The 13,630-nt window shown below is 41.6% G+C and overlaps 1 long non-coding RNA gene across 1 annotated transcript in view; it reads right to left on the bottom strand.

The window, feature by feature from the left end:
• The window catches only part of LOC115899901, a 193,106-nt gene that overhangs the window by 55,454 nt on the left and 124,022 nt on the right, over positions 1–13,630 (bottom strand). The gene's annotated exons all lie outside the window — the stretch shown is intronic.

The raw sequence follows: 13,630 nt of genomic DNA, 5'->3' as shown, positions 1-13,630 counted from the left end.
GGATTGGCTGCTAATAACTCACAGCTCTCCTCTTCTCCAGAGAATCACTTTAACCACCTCTCTCAGAGGAATTACATGATCTCCCCACCCTGAGGGACAGCCAGCTGTGAATGACTAACCCAGTAGTATAATTCATGTTCACAAGCTCCCTTTGGCAGCAGGCTGAAGCTAGTCTAAGAAGCATATCTTTGCTTAATTTGCTTTACTATACTAGCCCATCTGCCTCATTACCCTTCTCCAAAACGAACTCCCTCAATAAATCACTATCACAAGATTCCAGATCTCAGGCTCTGCTTCTACGGACACACCTAAATCTCCCTTTTGGGTGACGTGGTAATGTGATCCTGAAGTCTCAGTCAGAGGACAGCACTATGGAGTGTAGTCAGGACACTCCATGACAGTAAACCTTTGCGTTATCAATACATGCAGACTTGGAGATCTATGAGTCTCTCCTGACAAATAGAATATTGGAAGCAGGTCCCCCATAACAGGAGTTTCTAGATCTAGATTTGTATATCTCACTTCACTCACGGCAAACCAGCTACCTCTTCCTTTTCTCTTCCCTTTACCTACTCTACACAATCAAATGCCTCTTAGATCCAGATTGGTTATGACTCCTTACGCTTTTTAGTCTACTTTCTGGATGCTATTTATTGCATCAGCTTCAGTTTTATGGGCAACCCCATTTTCTCTGTGTTTTCCAGTTCAAATTCCCAAAAGTAAAAATCTGATTGGCTAATGTCATTTCTGGGCCTCAGGTGAGTCTATGTCCTGGCTACCTTTGGGTGGAGTTAGCCATAGCCTAAGTCATGAGGCACATGACATGGTTGCTTAGTGTTTTCCCAGATTTCCCTGAAGTGAAGATATTCTGACATGGGTCTATAACTTGAAATTGGGCCATGAATCCAATAGGAAGACCCAAATGGCTTTCAATCTTATGTGGAACACTTTTCTCCTTGGATTACTTCTTTGTCTTGGAAGTCATATTCAAACTGGCGGGTGTAGTCAGTAGGGTCTGGGGACTCCTCTTGTCACTGAAAGGGCTGCTTCCTACCACAAAAGGCCAAGTGGGAACCAGGCATATGAAAAGCCATAGCACACCCTACTACAAACACGGGCATGTGTCCTGTGTAAACAAAAGAAGTCCTCATAGCTCACATGATACAAAGAGCCCAGATAAAGGTTTAGCAATAATTCCCAAGCATCTAAAGTGTGCTTAGCTCATCTCTTCCTTGGGGACTGCACTGGCAATCGGTGTCTGAGAAAACACTCCACGGTTAGGGACCCTGCCCAGGTGCCTTTTACCAGAGATGTCAGTAACAATAGTTGTCATGTACATACATGTACCGGTCCATTTGTTCCATCATTCATTGCAAATATTTACTGAGCATCAACCACACGCCAGGTACCATTTGACTTCCTGGAGATATATCAATTAACAAAGTAGACGAAATCTCGGCTCTTGTGGCGTTTACCTTCTATTTCAGGAGATGCTCAACAGGCAAACAGGGAAGTCTTATGTCAGTTAATGATAATGACTACACAAGAATTCAGGCAGGGTGAAGGGACTGAGAGTGATGGGGTTAGGGGTGATAGTCTAGATAGGATGGTCAGAGAAGGCCTCACTGGGAAAATGATATATGAGCAGGCTTCAACGAAGTGAGGGAGGGATTCAGTAAAAGATCTGGGAATGCAAGGATCCAGGCGGAGAAACAGAAGATACAAATGCTTGACTGGAAAATCTATGAAGTGGAAGCATAAGAGGCAGAACAAACAATCTGTGTGAAGGCCCTGAGGCAGGAAAGTACTTGGCACAGTCAACAATCCTCAGGCCAGCGCCTCTGAGTGCAGCCCAGAGAATCAAAGAAGCAGTAAGTGAGAGGTGCTCATCAGTGATAGGCAGGGCCAGAAGACTCTGTAGGCCCTCTGTAGTTTCCGTTACAGATTTTATATTTTATCCTACATGAAATGGAAACTGGTAAGATAAGCCAAAAGCTATGTTTTGTAGTTGACTTCAGAGCCAATGGCTTGGTCTGGAGGACAGGAGAGGAGAAACAACAGAAATGGGAAAATGTGTGTAGGGCCAACAAACACTTCAAATGTAGAAGGGACAGTACATGGTGATTGATTGGAAGTGAGAGACAGAGAGGTGACAAAAATAGCTTCCAGGGGTCGTTGGACTGCTAGTTGGGTGGAGGTGTCATTACCAAGAAGGGGGCCTGTTACGGGGGAAATAGATTTGAGAGAGGATAGAGACCTTAGCCAGGTGTGTAAGCCATTATAATAGTGTAATATCATTATTATTCATATTTGATAACAAGTGAACAGAAACAGAAAAGTTATTTCACTTGCTCAAGATCACACATCTAGTAAGCAGAGGAGCCTAGTTTCATACCCAAGTCTACCTCATTAATGCCAAAAACCGTTGTTTCCCACTTCAATTCTCATACAGTCTCTTGGAGGAAAGAAGAGACCAGAGTATCCCATGGAGCATAATTAAAACAGTGACATAGGAAGGCCAATCACAGACGTGCCCTGAGTATCCCCTATATGGGCCAAGATGGCCATACTGAGGTCAAATGCCAACACCCAGATTTCCCAAGACCAGCTGTGCCTTCCAAGACCAGAAGTCAACTGCCTGTCCCAGTGATTCTGGTCAGAATGGCTTCTTTTCTCAAAACTTCACTGTAGACTGAAAACTGTTAACTTAGAGCTCTGGTCCCCGAATGTGGTACCTGGACCAGCAGCATCAACATCATCTGGGAACTTATTAGAATGCAAAATATCTGGCACAGCCCCAGACCTACTGATTAGAAACACTGTGGATGGGGCCCAGCAATCTGTATTTTTAAGAAGCTTTCTAGAAGATTCTGATGTACACTCAAGCTTGAGAATCACTGAATTAAAGCATCTGGTTTCAACTGATCTAAGTTTCTGCCTCTGTAAAGCCCTTGCCTGAAGTGATTGAGATATAATTCCAATAACAGGCAGGGGTTGGGCTCATGGGGAAGCTATTGCTGAAGCTGGATAAAGGCTCAATTTTTCCCCTGTCCAATTCTCTTACATAAATTCCTGTCCAAAAAGGAGACTGCTCCCCCCTTTTTTGTAAAAAAAAAAAAAATTGGGGGGGACTGTTTTGTTGCAAGAGGAATGCTTTGCTAATTTTAGGAAGATGGCTTCAGTTACAGACAGGAAGTCTTGAGGGGAGAGAGACTTTGACTTGAATTTTTTAAAATTGCATTCATGTTTTTTCTTTAGAAAAAGAAAGGCAACATGATTAACAAACCTCAGCTGACTTTAGAGTTCAAAAAAATCTCTGACTTAGAAGATGAACCATGTGGGAGCCATTCATAGAGTCCCCTCAGCAACAATTGAATACACGTAGAAAACAATGGCCCTCAAGACTTTACTTTGAACGGAGAATCTTTGCAGTGTAAATTGGCTTTTGGAAGGAGCAGAGCATCTGGCTTCTTGGTAAGATGGATCCTGGAGAATGCTCCACATCGCTGCCTGCTCAGCTTCACTCACCATGGTGCACCTCAGATTCATCCCTCAGGGTATCATCCTAGTAACCATGTGCTCAGGAGTGCATCCAGGGTTATCGTTTACAGCAAACAGGGCAGATCCGCCCTTTCACAAGTGAGAAAACTGAGACTTACTTAGGAAGAACATGGGCCTCTCAGATGAATAAAAAACGGTGAGCCATAGGAGTCTTAGATATTTTATGTCATCAAATTCTTTAAGTGAGAAGTAGTCTTGTTTTCATTTCACAGCTGAGGAAACTGAAGCCTAGAAAGTAGCAGTAATTTACTCAAAGTCACTAAGTTAGGAAATGGGGGTACACCACTCAGAACTACAGCCTCTGAGACCAGGTCTTACTTGACAGGTCAGAGAGGAGTGCTTTAAAGTAGCCTGTCCAAGAGCTAACATGGACCTCATATTCATCTCCAGAAAAGTCAATATTTAAACATAATTGCTTGGTTAAAATTCAATTTATCAACATACTAGTCAGGGTTCTCCAGAAAAACAGAACTTTTCAATGATGGAGCACACAAACTATGGTGGTTCCATAAGATTATAATGGACCTGAAAAAGTCCCATCACCTAGTGATGTTGTTAGGGGGGTCCTTGCTCCCAGAGCTCCCAAGGTGGTGGCCGCTGTTTCCAAAATGGCAGTGGGCTGCTTCCAAAATGGCAGCGGGCTGTTTTCAAGATGGTGGCAAGCCTCGTGTTCTCTGACCCAGGGTTCTTGGCCTCATGGAATCTTGGGCCATGTGGTGAGTGTTATAGCTCTATTGGAAGCCGTGGGTCACAGAAGAGAGCCATGGAACCCAGTGACTAGTGTTCAGCTCAATTAGGATGAACCCAGACACTTAGCCATGCAGGAACAACCGCAAGCCTTTAGCGGGTCTGCGATGGCGGCAAATAGCAGTGGTGGATGGCGAGCAAAAGCTCAGCTTGAGCTATAACAAACACAGACCAGAAGAGAGTGCAGTTGCAAGATTTAATAGAGTGAAAACAGAGCTCCCATACAAAGGGAGGGGACCCAAAGAGGGTAGCCCTTGCTGGCTGGAATTCCTGGGTTTATACCCCGATCATTGTCCCTCCCACTGTGCTCTCAGGCAATAGATGATTGGCTATTTCTTTACCTCCTGTTTTTGCCTAATTAGCTTTTTAGTGAGCTCTCTTTACTGATTGGTCGGGTGTGAGCTAAGGTGCAAGCCCGTTGTTTAAAGGTGGATGCAGTCACCTTGCCAGCTAGGCTTAGGGATTCTTAGTCACCCTAGGAAATCCAGCTAGTCCTGTCTCTCAGTGTCATAGTCTTCATAATGTTGTAGTGCAATGCATCACTCATGTGTCTGTGGTGATGCTGATGCAAACAAACCCACTGCATTGCAGTTGTATAGAAGTCTAGCACATTCAATTATGCACAGTACATAATACTTAATAATGAAAAATGACGATGTTACTGGTTTGCATATTTACTGTATCATACTTTTAATTATTATTTTAGAGTTTACCCCTACTTATTTTTTTAAAAGTTAACTGGAAAGCAGCTGTGGTCAGGTCCTTCAGGAAAGGTATTCCGGAAGAAGGCATTGTTATCTTAGGAGCTGACAGCTCCATGCATGTTATTGCCCCTGAAGACCTTCCAGTGGGACAAGGTGTGGAGTGAAAGACAGTGATATTGATTATCCTGACCTTGTGTACGCATAAGCTAATGTGTGTGTCTGTGTCTTAGTTTTTAACAAAAACATTTAACAAGTAAAAAATTTAAAAAAGCTTATAGAATAAGGACACAAAGAAAGAAAATATTTTTGTACAGTTGTACAATGTGTTTGTGTTTTAAGCTAAGAGTTATTGTAAAATAAAAAAATTAAGAGTCATACAGTTAAAAAGTTACAGTAATTGAAGATTATTACTGCATTTATTATAAGGAATAATTTCTTTTGTAAGTTTAGTGTAGCCTAAGTGTACAGTGTTTACAAAGCCTACAGTTGTGTACAGTAATGTCCTAGGACTTCACATTCACTCACCACTCACTGACTCACCCAGAGCAACATGCAGTCCGGCAAGCTTCATTCATGGTAAATGCCCTACACAGATGTATCAGTTACCTTTTATATTGTATTTTTACTGTGAATTTTTTATGTTTAGATACACAAATGCTTAACATTGTGTTACAATTGACTACAGTATTCAGTACAGTCACATGCTGCACAGGTTTGTAAGCAATAGGATATATCACATAGCTTAGGTATGTAGTAGGCTATACCATCCAGGTACACTCTCTGATGTTCACACAATGATGAAATCACCTAACTACACATTTCTCAGAATGTACCCCGTCACTAAGCGATGCTTGACTGTTTCAATACATAACAGGAGATTTTTTATGAAAATTGGCTCACAAGATTAGGGAGGCCATGAAATCCCATAATATGGCCTCTGCAAGTTGTAGAACCCCGGGGCTTCTGGTGTAAGTCCCTGGGATACAAAGACTGGGGAATTTGGAGTTCTAATGTCCAAAGGCAGGGAAAGATGGATGTCCAGCTCAAGCAGAAAAAGATAATTCCTCCTTCCTCTGCCTTTTTGTTCTATCCAGGCCCTGGATGGATTGGACGGTGCCCGCCCACACTGGGAGAGCCATTTGCTCTACTGAGTCCACTGATGCAGATGGTAATCTATTTCTGAGACAATAATTGTCAAATTCTCCTTGGCTACTCAAAAACCCTAAACCTATCTCCTGAAAAGCGTAAAAGAAATGTGTCCCCTTTCTTTTTGGCACAGAGCCATGACCTTGGGCTTTCACTTCCATCCCACTGCGTGAGTCCCTGTGTGAGAATCAGAGGCGACTTGGGGAGAAGGTTACTACCCACAAATGTGGCACCTTCAGGCTCTCTTGGCAAGCCTGAATCAGACTACACATCCAGGGGGACAGGCCCGTTCAAAACAATCTGCTTTATGTGGATTTAAACTGCTGTCCCCTGAGGGCATCTTGATTGCTTTGACCTTCTGTCAGATTTGACCCACACTGAATGACTGCGACCTAAATGATAGCCTATCACCTTCTGTGTAGAAATATTTGATGACATCCCATTGCCTTCGGGATGAATTCAAGCTGGAATAAAAATGAGAAATTTTGAAATTTATAAGCAGCAAGAAATCTACCTCTCAATTGTTAATGATTTGCCCATTCTCTCCTTCATGACTGATTTGCTTAAAACATCCACCTTCCTAATGATGATGATGCTGATGATGATAATGATGATAAAAATAGAGAAAAAAATCAATTTAATAAAACAACAGTGCTCTGGCAGAAATTTGAATACAAAATGGCTTTTACTGGGAAGTTCTGACTTTTTAGGTTGCAGGGAACAAAACATCTTTTTTTAAAAAGAAATCAAGTCCGAGTCAATCATCTTTGCCATCTCCCCGTCCCTGGGATTGGCTCAGAAATAGGCATGTGTCTAAGTCAGGCCAATAAGACCTCAGAAGATACTTTGTTGGGGCTTCTGGGGAAGAAAATGTTTTGCTCCTAAGGGAGAACTCCTGAAAGAGATACTCTCTGGTCCCCTGGGGTTACTGTGTGTGGATTGAGGCAGTCATCTTTGTCCTAGCTGGACCCCAGAGGAGGACAAAGTCCAGTGAATTGCAAAAAAATGACCCCAGATCGCACTGGGTCTTGTGATACGACCTCTTCCCCCACTCAAGTGTCACTCACAGCTGTCTGGCATAGTATGCCTGGCGCAGAGTCTGGCACTGTGAAAGTGACTCAGCCCAGGAAGAAGAGGATGAGCAAATAGATGCCAGTTGAACCTGAGGATTTCTCAATGATTTTAGTTTGAACTGGTTTAACCTAGTGCAGGTAATATGCTTCCCAGATGGAAGTTCAGGGAAGTATAAACCACATGTTTGATGAAGAGACTTGGGTAGCATGTTGGAGCGAAGAGTGGCAAGACAGAATGGAGGGATTGAGTGCAACAGGCCCTGGTTTGGTACAGCGCCCAGCCAGAATCACGTGTGTGAGGCTGTCCAGGCCACGGACACAGCGTTCTCCTCCAGGTTTGCGCACACTGAGCCAGTGAGGTGCTTGCAGGGAGTCTGGAGGAAGCGTTAGACCTTTATTAGCTTAAGTACTTTACCAGAGCCTAGATTGCATCCAAACCTGGAAGTTTTCAACAGCAAGCTTGCAGTGGCTTTCCAAAAGCTTGAGGCTTGCCTTTCCTTCAGTCAGAAGGCAAACTGTGCCAGGTACAGCTGAGAACCAGAAAACAACCATGTAGATTTTGAAACTTGCATTGGTTGAGAATTTTCATGCCTTTCTGCTATGTAGACATGCAGCCACACTGAAGAGATAGGTTCAATCCAACCTGCAGGAAGCCTGACTCTATCTGAATTAGTGGCTGCCTTATCTTGAGGCAACTTCAAAGTCCAATTGAAAAATGCTGGGCTAGATTGAGCTTGAGCACTAATTTAACTTGGACTAAGTTGCTTGGCCTTTCTGGGCCTAAAGCCCCCTCATCTACAAAGCGAAGGAAAGAACAAAATCAACACTGAGATTCTTTGTATTGAGAAATATCATTACCTGAAATGAAAATCCCAATAGCATTTATAGAACAAAGAGCATGGGAACCAGGGACAGCCTGGGGTCTGAGTCCTAGCTCTGCCACTCACTAAACGTATGACCTCAGTTAACTCACTATCCAGCTCTGAATCTGTTTCATTATCTATAAAATAGAGATCATAAAACCTATGTTAAAATTTTGGAAGATTAAAAAAGATGGTATAGGCACAGGCACAGAGTAGTTCATCAATAATAATTCTATAAATATTTATTGAGCATATCCTGTATGCCATGTACTATGCTAACCTCCAGAAAGGGAGTGGTGAGTAAATGAGGCATCACCCCTACTCTCATGGGGGTAGACAGACAAAACCTTAGAGTTGCATTTATGAGTGTCTAACTCTCATATGAGATAAGATCTACCATGGACAGTCATCAGATGCTTCAGTACAGGCATAACAAAGGCTAGTTCCTATCACAACTCCTCACTCAACAGTGTCACTAAAGTCACCACTCACCAAATGCCTCCCTCATTGTCCTTCTCATGACTCACAAGGAAGAATTCATTGCTCTAAACTATAGTTCCCATTAGGTTAATTTTCTAGCATCAGAAGTCTTTGGGAGATGAGCTGATTTCACTTGCAAGCCATGCATAAAATAATTGAAGACTATTCCTGGGAGTGGGAGCTAAGTCTTTGAACTAATAGTGCAACCTTGTGATTGCTCATCTCTGCTAAAGGTACATTTGATTAATCAACACATCCTGCTACAGTCATCTTCCCCAAAGCTAACTGCAAAGAATGAAGGCTTCCTGCCCAGTTTGACACCCACCTGGCGCCAGGTAGATGCGGGGGCCCCCAGAGAGTAAAGCCAACTGGTGTTGAATGTGTCAAAGAGCCAAAGAACGGGGGAAATCTCACTATACTAGCATGGGAGGTTAGCTTTGTCAGGCAGGTAATGGCAGCTGAGGGAAACTTGAACATGCCACCTATAATATTTGTACACTTATTTTTTCATTCACAAATGGAAACAACCACAGCTTGATCTGTGCGTGGTGCACAGTTTTCATTCAGATCACATGATATAAACATCCTATCACTTCTTTCAAATCCGTCACTTCATTTACACTTCTATAATCATAGTCCTAGCTCAAATCTTGTCATCTCGTATTTGGATTATTGCAGTAACCTACTAATGAATCTGTCTTCTTTCAGTCTTATTTCCAAGTCCCTTCTAATTTAGCTATCATATTGCTTTCAAGTTTAAAACATCAGTGAGAGTCTATCATCTTCTGCTTAAAAATATTTGAAGACAATCCACTGCTTTCAGGATGAAGTCGAAAATCTTTACCATGGTTTTTGTGGCACACACTATGAGCTGCCTACATGCAAGTGATGCTTCTCCTCTTCCCTATCAGTGGAATCCAATACGACCAAACCAAGAGGATAAACTATGCTTGTTCTAAGCCAACTATAATGATCTCTTCCCTCTTTGGACTAAGGGTGGGCCTGTGACACAGTTCTGGTCAATGAGATATAAGAGAAGTCTACTGGGACTTCAGGGAAAGACTTTTTTCTTCTTGATAAGACAGAAGTGTTTGAAAAGAAGAACAGTTTTCTGTGTGATGTTTGGGGCTATAGCAGCCATCTTGTGATTGTAAGGGGAGACATTATGGTAGCTAACTTTTCCCAGTTTGCCTGGGACTTCCCCACTTTTAGCACTAAACGGCCCACATCCTAGGGAACAAACACTTCAGTCTCAGGATAACCAGGACAGTTGGTCATCCCAGGACACATCACTGGCACACTGAGCAGGATAAAGCAAAATGGCATGAAAAATCTTCATGATTGTCATTGAGCTGCTATATAAACTCTAAGGTTGCCTTTCTCAAGTTTTCTTGTGCAAGCTAACTATATGCCTTCATCATGTGTTTTGTAACCTACAGTTGACAGCATTCCTAATTAATATAGCATTCAAAGTTTTTCATCATATAACCCAATATGTCTGACTTTCCAATCTGAACTACCACCATTCCTGCCCTTCTGCCATACACATGCAATGTGGATTACTCCCTATTATCTGGGTTTACTGTGAATCTGCACACCCCTGTGCTTTTGTTAATGCCATCTCCATTATTCAAAATTTCTTTTCTTCCTTTTGTCACTGAAAACTTCCAGTACATCCCTCAAGGCCAAATTTCCTCCATTCTTCAATGCTCCCATGGTTTTAACAAGCAGAGAAGCTTCTGGTATATATTTCTCTCTCCTTATACTTTGAGTACTATGAGGGGAAGGGATTATATCTTAGCCATTTTTAATCTAAAACCTTTACTCCAGTCCCTGCCACCTTTACCATGCTCAATGAATATTTATGGAAGGAATAATAGCATTTATGAATGAATAATTATACAGAAAAAGTGTATGTGTTTTGAAAAAGCAGAGACTCATGAAAAACACAAGGCGTAGTCCTTCTCTTTTAAAGTCTCTGTTCAAGAAACTTTCTTGGACTCTTTTATTCTTATTGAGATTTTCCTTCCCTTGAATTCACTCAATATCCATATTATTACTGAGTTCACCCTAGATGCCAGATGCTTCTCAAAGTATTGCTGACAATTATAGATGACTTGTTCTTGTATGCCTCTTTTCTCCCTAATAAAACAGTAAGGAAAGAATGGATAATACCTACTATTTGATAGCACAACAGGATGACTACAGTCACTAATAACTTAATTATACATTTTAAAATAACTAAAAGAGTATAATTGGATTGTTTGTAAACACAAAGGATAAATACTTGAGGAGATGGATAACCCATTCTCCTTGAGGTGATTATTTTACATTGCATGCCTGAATCAAAATATCTGATGGACCCCATAAATATATACACCTACTATATACCAACAAAAATTGAAACTTTAAAACAAAACAATAAGGAAAGTGGCTTCCACTTACTACAAAGGCCACCTGATTTTAAGTCCAGTATTCTGAATGAAATTTGGGCATCAGAAATATTGTCTGAGCATAGGGCAATAAATGCTGTGTTCTGCTTTTAAATCAAGAATGCCTTTGGCTGCAAGTAATGGAAAAACTACTAAGAGTGACTATGACAGAGGGAGCTATCTAACCATTAGAGATTTGGGCTCCCCTTCTATGGTACGGAGTTGTTTAGGGCTTCCTAAGCAGTGATTTCACTTCTCAGCCTTCTTGCATTAAGGGGGAGCTATATGTCTACTTGTAAGCCACTGGAATATGAACTGAACTATCACTTCCCAACTAAGAAGATTAAGGGAGCTTTCCCCACACTCTTATGGGTGTGACCTTGGAGGCCACAAATTAAAGATGGCAGCAATCTCAAGGTGGAAGGAGCATGAATCCCTGAGGAACGAGTTGGAGAACAGCCTCCTACAAGAGCACTCAACTCAGAAAAGCCTCACTGGATTTTGTTTGAGCAAGAAATTAACAATTATTATGTTAAAAGACTGAAATTTGGGTGTTTTGTTGTTGTTGTTGTTGTTGTTTTACAGCAGTTAGTCTATCCTGATAAGTATAGTGGCCCGAACAAATAGGATATTGTTTTCTCACACAATAGAATACCTAAAGGTGGATAGTGGCTGGCATTGTTGTTTACTGAAGACTTTTAAGTCTCAAACACTTCTTATGCTTTCACTTGACCACCTTTAGTTCTTTGCTTTTCATCGTGTGGCTGTTGCCTCATGATCACACGATGGCTACTGCTGCTCCAGGCTTTACATCATCACACCAGCAGCGGAAGGGTGAAAAGGCTAGACTGTATCATTTTAATTAAAGTGGACACTCCTAGCCAAGTTCCCTTCCTGGATCATTTACTAAGGCTACGTCATGTTGTCAACCCTAACTGCAATAGATGCTGGTAAAGGGACTATTCATCTCTTGCAGATTCTCTACATGAAGACAATGTCTTCTAGGGAAGATGGTGGTAGAGAAGGGTTTTTTGGACCAGCCAACCAACACTGTCTGCCACAGATTTTATTCCACTTTCCAACCATTTTATTTGTAAAATGACCAAATCAGGTCAGAATTCCTCCTAACAAGATAGGTGACACTCATGCTCCCATTTCCCTCTTGCCTTTTCCTGGTCTTCTTTCTCCAGAATTCTTCAGAATCATTCTCAATACACAACTCCCAGGAATCCTTGGCTATCCATTTAAGTTGGCTCTCCATGTGAAACTGATTTGTCACCACTGGGCTAATTAGATGACACCAGGTTCTCTTTCAGTTATAGCATTCTCTAATTTTCTCTCTCTTTTTGTTTTTTAAATCAGTTGTTTTACTGATGTTGCTACAGTGCTATAAATGACAAGCAAATCAGCAATATGTGCCTGGAGGCGCTCTCCTTACCGAAATATCCAGAATGAGTAATTTAAGGCTAATAAACGAACTAATCTTACAATCGGAATCTGATCTTTAGCAAGAGTCCCCTTTCATAAAGGTAATAGTTATCTCTTGCAAATATGGACATAAGCGTGACTCCTTTGCTTCTAATAAATAGTCTAGTTTGAAGGGTCTTGGGCCGAGAAGATAGTGACCTGGATGGAAGTTTTGACAAAGAGAGAAGTAAAAATTAGCTAATTATTTGTACCCTGTTGATGAAAATACCCAGAGAGGATGCAGAAATGTCTTCAAATTTCTGAAGGTTCTTCTTATAGAGGAGGGCATGGAATGTTTCCATTTGCCTCTGAGAGTAGAACTAAGACTGTGGCAGCACTATGACAGCAGAGATTGAAAATCTGTGGTGTGGGGGCCATGTTCATCTCCCAGAGAATATTTAGAATATTTTGTTTGGCCTGTACAGTCTTTAAGACACGTTTAAGAAAGAGCTAACATCAAAACTTTAAAATTGTATATAAAAATAAAGATTTCCAGTGTCTCTTAAAAATTAAGCAGATTGGAAATCCCATCCTTTGGAAGAGCAACTGTGGCTGCCACCGTTGGTTCTGCACTTGGGATTGGAAAGAGGCACTCCATCGAGGGAGGTGGTTGCACCTTACTCCTCTTTTCAGAATACCATTAAAATCCAGTTTTTAATTTTAGTATTTAACAATACCCCAAACAGCCTCCTTTCAAGTGTGATTCTTTTGTGTACTCCACACAAGTTAAACTTCCCTAGGTCCAAGCAAAGTGCTCGATCTGTTAACTCTGGGCCCATATTTCTGCAGGGCAATAATCTATTGGTGTGAATAGCAGATGCCTGCTTTGGAAAGGCATCTCTTTAGAAGTTAACTGCCCTCCTCCATGACGCCTTGTCTTTACCAGGCCCAGGTCATTCACTTATGTTACCTCTCTTTGTATGTGCCTCAGTTTTTGAGCTCTGCTACAGGGAAATAGATTTGGGCTTCACATAAGGGAACATGAGTTGTTCACTAGTTGAAATTTCAAACAATGCAAAAGCTTTAACATGAGATAGTGAGTTTTCCTAATATCAGAGGCATTCAAAGAGAAGTGGGATCACCACTCATAAAAGAAGAATCAATGTGGATTGGGTCCTGGCTTAGAAGATATTCTTTGGAGGCCCCCTTCCTTTCAT

Source organism: Rhinopithecus roxellana, chromosome 10 (genome assembly GCF_007565055.1).
Source record: "Rhinopithecus roxellana isolate Shanxi Qingling chromosome 10, ASM756505v1, whole genome shotgun sequence".
Classification (NCBI taxonomy): domain Eukaryota; kingdom Metazoa; phylum Chordata; class Mammalia; order Primates; family Cercopithecidae; genus Rhinopithecus; species Rhinopithecus roxellana.
This window is presented reverse-complemented; position numbering and strand designations above follow the sequence as displayed.